Here is a 6,179-nt window from a genome sequence, read left to right on the forward strand (position 1 = left end):
GTCTATTTTAGATGATGGTGAGTCAGTCCAATTGGGTAGAAATATACAGGTCATCTCTGTTCATGTACCTGCAGACCTTTTGGTATTGTGGCTGGTCATTTGTATAGATGTTGAGGTGGACGGCCATTATGCCAATATATGGGGATATAGAAAGAAAAACACAAAATCATGGAAAAAAAATTCACTGAGCCTCGTATGGCAATGGCGAATGCGTGTACGAAATATTTTGTTAAAATTCCTTTTAATTTTATAGCTGTAGGGTAATTAGTTAAAGTAACTCAATAAACCAAAAAACATTGTCCCCTACAAGAAAATGCAGCATTTCACCTGTTATCGTAAATTTGGACAATTATTACATTTTATTATAAAACAAATTGTGAGCAATGGCATCTGCATAGATTCCATGAGTCAAAAGACGATGCATTACACGTTAATTACACCTTTTAGCCCTCAGTCATAGCACAAACCTCATAGAGAGTATATGCTTGAGTTAGACATTCACTCATTTTTACGTCTATTTTTCTCGGTTTGGGCAAGAATTTTATCATGCCAAAGAGAAGACAATTTCAACATCTCGATAACATAAGGGAGAAGAAAATTTGCTCTAGTAAGTGTCCAGACTTGAGTAATATTGGCGAAATTAGCGGAATTAGTGAAGGGGAGAGATGATGAAGGAGTGACCGTCTCGTCTAAAGTAACAAGATATTGTGCAAAGAAATCCTCATTTATGATTAACTTATGATAAATAACTTTGTCTTGCTTAATTAATATCCAAAAAGAAACATAGAATTCATAATAATCAGGATTTATTGATATGGTCTATATAAAAATACAAAGAAATCTTTCTAACGCCCCCCATCTCAAAACTATGCTTATTGACCTTCAAATTTTATCTTCTCCCTTTATTTCAAAGATATAGCATTAAAATTTGGTATATAACTTAGAAAGACATCATAAAACAATCAAAGGTTGTCTTTTTCCAATTTTTGTTTAATTTTTTTTGGCCTAATTTTATTCCCAGATTATTATGGATTATTTTTTTACCATAATGAAAAAAATTCACATCTAGCAAAAAATTCCTTTTTGAAAAAAAAAAAAAAATCTTCATTTATTTGGAGGTCTATATAAGGTCATTGAAGAGTAGTAATCCAAGTTTTTAATATTAATTACCAATGAAGAATATAGAATTTAAAAATCAATAATTTTCATGATAAATCTGCTTGCCGTCACAAAACCGAAGGTCAAAGGCAATAATCTTCAGTAGTTTGGAGACGCCCTAAGTCACCTTATTAAGTGGTATGAATATCAAAGTACTGTCATTAAAAAAAACGGCATTACCGGCTGGCCCCCTTAAGAATTTTAGAATTCCTTTTAGGAATATGAAAAAAATCAGGCATATTAGGCTTGGCCTAAATTTTCCTTCAAAATGCCAGTTTCTTGATGGATTCAAATGGTAATAAATATTGAATTGTAGAAAAAAAAATTCACATCTGTTTTATCAATATAAATAATGACCAACTAATATTAGTCAACAACACAACGAACTTATATACAGATACTTGAGAGCAAGAATAACACAAAACTCAAACAGTATAAAACTTTCAATAGCAAGCTGAAATATGTTTCGATTATCAGTGCTGTGGAGAGCGAGAGATTAAAAAAAAGCAACACATCGTACGGCAGCAGCACTGATCCCTGTGAAAGGCTGTTGTTCTGTATCTTCTATCTCCTTTTTCTGTCATTCATTTCTCCGAAAAAAATACCTCATTGGTGAGCAAGAGTTTAATGATGATGACTCTGCTGGCATACCATTTAATTGTAGACACATTTAGAAGGAGTGCTCTATGGTTTACAATATCATATGCAGTCGTAACAGGTTCATTGCCTTACTGCAGCAGGATTGACCTGGCCTAAAGCCAGCTCATTCTTTCGACAGTTGCTCTTCAACAATTGGTTGGATACAGTCTATGATTATTCATTCATATAACTTATACAGGATACACAGTAAGAATATAAGTTGATAGCTTTTGGGGGATGATGGGTGTTTTTTTTTTTGGGGGGGGGGCGGTCTCAGCAAGGCCACTGATCTCACATTTTGCATTTCCATAGAATTTTATCGTAGTTTTACTCATATTCTTTTTCAGGCCTATATTTTCATTTCTTTATTCAAAGATTCTAACATTTTTTGTAATTCATTCCATGATTCACTAAACAAAACTGTCATCTGCAAATCTTAAGATGTTAAGGTGTGCCTAGTCAAAGTTAATCCAACATTTTCCCTGTCTAAATCCTTACTCATTCTAATTTTCTCACTATCATTATTTAATTTTAGGGCTGTTCTATTTTCAAGTACTCTAATCTATGATTCATATATTCCTTGTCGTTGAAAGGATTTCATAAATTCTAAACTCTTAACTGAATCAAAAGCTTTTGAATAATCTATACCTACCATACATAGTGGTTTGACATACAGGAGAATAGGTAAAGAATAGGTCAGACTATTTTAAGTATGTGTAGACGGAGGAAAAATTAGCCGTAAGCAGAGAGAACGATCCAAAGTCTGGCCAATCAAAGGACCCAATAACTTTTAGCAGTAATATCTCAATGGGTGGTGTGTGCCCTGTCCAACCTACTGTCTACAGTATATATATATATATATATATATATATATATATATATATATATATATATATATACATATATATATATATATATATATATATACATATACATATATACATATATCATACCTAAAGAGGTCTCTTTTACTCTTACAAAGAAAAAAAAATAGCCACCGAACAATTACAGTGCAGTATTTAACACCTCCAGTGATGAAGAATTTTCCTGTTAAGTGAGTGTTGTTAGGTTTATGAGGAAAGAAAAGAATGTGTAATGAATAGGCCAGAATATTCGTTGCATGTGTAGTCAAAGGAAAAAAAAAGAGTCTTAACCCAAGAGGGATCAAATGTATTACCCTCTGGCCAGTCGAAGGACCCATTGATTCTTTATCTGCGGTATTGCAAGTGGCGGCTGGTTTCTTGGTCAACATACTAACGGCACGGATGTTCCATTATTTCTGTCAGAAAAGTTATTTTTTATGACTATCTTATAGCTTAATATAAAAATCCTCTGCACTTTTCATCACATCATCTCTTTTATTGTAATATTAAAATTTTGATTCCTGAAAGCAAATATATGTTGGCAACCTATTATAAGTCTTGTTTTCATCGATTTGCTGCATCTTCCTTTTTTTAATGTTTCCTCAATTTGTTCTTATTGTGTTAACGAATGTCTTGGGTTTCAGTGTGTTTATTTTTTTAAATAGTTTTCCTTGTCCTATTTCATCTCTCTTTGATTTTGACCTTCTTTCAATTCTTTTTTTTTTTTTTTTTGAGAAATTCCCCGCCTTTCCCTTGTGCTGATTCCAATACAATTATTGTTAAATTACTGGTTATTTCTTCCTTACATGTTACTATTTCATCATGTAGCTGGGCGTACTTATATTGTATCGCTAAACTAAACACATCAGCTTTTTTCTTATTACAGCTGTGCCTATTTTATTCTTTTGTTCTCCTTATTAGATCTAAAAAAATTTGCTTCGCAACATTTTATGACCGTTTGAATTTAACATATTTAAAACTGCTGCATCTTTAACTTAATTAACTAAACTTTATTGATAATAAAATGTATTTCGTTTTTCGTTTCTCCATTTTGGCTCCTCCATGTCCATTTTCTATGCTCCTTTTTTTTTTTATAAAAGGTGCTCATGATTTCAGCCAATTCTACATGCTTGTCGCTGTTGTTATTCCTTGTACCTTCTACAAATGAACCAACTGGTGATACTCCCGTCTTCTTTGAACTACTTTAGAATTAAAATCCCGCAAAACATATGTGAATTGAATCTTATGTTTGTTTGTTTTTTTTTTCGCTTATTTTATAGGCACCTCTAGATCTTCAAAAAAAGTTTCTATATCTTCCTTTGTATGGGATGTGGTTAGTACATATATTTGAATAATCTTCATTTGATACTTCACGTTTAGTTCGATAAATAATCCTTTAATTCTTTCACTAGTAATAAAAAAGAATCTATTATATCTACAAGATTTCATTGATGAAAAAACATAATTAATGTTCGTTGTTCTTTTCATATCCTCTGAAGCAAGAAATATGACCCCCGTTTAACTATATAATATTCCCCAGTTCTAATTTTACTAAATCGTATTATATCCCAATTTATCTATTTATTTCAGCTGTACTAGTACCAGCAGGTTCTTTCCTATACAGCGTCCTGTCGTTTTATATTACAAGGTTCAGTTTCCATAGATGGTCTGTTCTAGTCCAGAAATTTTTCGTACCCCCAGCAGTGGACTGTAACATGCATGTGCTTGTTTGTAAATATGGATGAGAAAATATAACTTATTTTCAAGTAATGCATATCCATATTATAAGTGTCTGTGTAATCGGATATAAAATGTATGGAAGAAAAACTAGCTTTAAAATGTAATGACAAGATCAAGGAAAAAAAAAATCACAGGATATAGGAAAACGTCAAGAAGTAGACAAAAGAAAAGGGAACGGAGTTGAACAGTTTCTCCATATGGGATGTTTTGCGACCATAGAAATCTCCTTGGTGCTTCAATATGGACTCCATGATATAGTTTAGTTTAATTGGTAGTTTGGAATGTAGTCCTATGTTCACAAATGCCATAACGAAATATATATACTCTCTCTCTCTCTCTCTCTCTCTCTCTCTCTCTCTCTCTCTCTCTCTCTCTCTCTCTCTCTCTCTCTCTGCTTTTATTTGAAGGATAAAGAAGCCAATGATTCTAACATCAACAAAAATTCAAAGACAATAAAATGTACGAATTATCTTTTAGAGAATCTGAATATTCTGATCCATGGTCGCATTGTCACATTCCTGTAGCTAAGAGGAACGCAGAAAGACCAGCAAATCACACAAAGTAAAACAGGTTGCTGCTGCTCTTTGGCCCAAAGAAGGTTCTTTGAATAGGTCACCGTTCTTGCCAAGCAGGGAAAGCTGTCCCATCATTCTCGGCACTGACGGACGCTGGCATTAATCCTGGAAACAAATAGACTCGCTGACTCAGAATGAACAACGATCTTGCAAACAAAGAGAGAGAGAGAGAGAGAGAGAGAGAGAGAGAGAGAGAGAGAGAGAGAGAGAGAGAGAGAGAATTATTGGTTACCTTTAATGCGTCGAATTATTTATTTGATTTCATAAAGGCTATTTAGTGACTTTTTTGTTGTTGTTGAGTGGTGTGGTGATAGATAATACGGAAAAGGGAACGTTGAGAGATGTTAATTATTATTATTATTATTATTATTATTATTATTATTATTATTATTATTACCTACTAAGCTACAACCCTAGTTTAAAAAGCAGGGTGCTATAAGCCTAGGGACCCAAACAAGGAAAATAACCAAGTAAGGAAAGTAAACAATGTAAAATAAAATATTTTAAGAACAGTAACAACATTAACATAAATACTTCCTATATAAACTATAAAAAACTTTCACATAACAAGAGTAGGAGAAATTAGATGGCAGGGTGCGCTCCAGTGTACCCTCAAGCAAGAGAAATCTAACCCAAGACGGTGGAAGACCATATTACCGAGGCTATGGCACTACCCAAGAATAGAGAATAATGTTTTGATTTTGAGGTGTTATTCTCTTAGAAGAGCTGCTTACCATAGTTAAAGAGGTTCTACACTTACCATGAGTAACGTAGCCACTGAACAATTACATTGCAGTGGTTAACTCCTTGGACGAAGAAATTTTTTTTGGTAATGTCAGTGTTGTCAGGTGTATGAGGACAGAGGAGAATATGTGAAGAATAGTCAAGACTATTTGGTGTATGTGTAGCATTGGGAAAGTGAACCGTAACCAGAGAGAAAGATTTAATGTAGTACTGTCTGGCCAGTCAAAGGACCCCCTATTTCTCTGGCAGCAGTATCTCAACGGGTATCTGGTGCCCTGGCCAACCTACTACCTACAGGAGTAGTTTTGAAAACCAATCTCTCTCTCCAGCAATCTGGATTCATGAGACAGGGAGTGAGTGTTAATGTCATCTTTATAGTTAGGTATAGGACCAGAAAAGCATCCCGTAAAGTAAGTAAAGTTATTTTTTTTTTCATTTTCCGACAAAACAGCTAAATCTA

This window comes from Palaemon carinicauda, chromosome 26, assembly GCF_036898095.1.
Source record: "Palaemon carinicauda isolate YSFRI2023 chromosome 26, ASM3689809v2, whole genome shotgun sequence".
Lineage (NCBI taxonomy): Eukaryota > Metazoa > Arthropoda > Malacostraca > Decapoda > Palaemonidae > Palaemon > Palaemon carinicauda.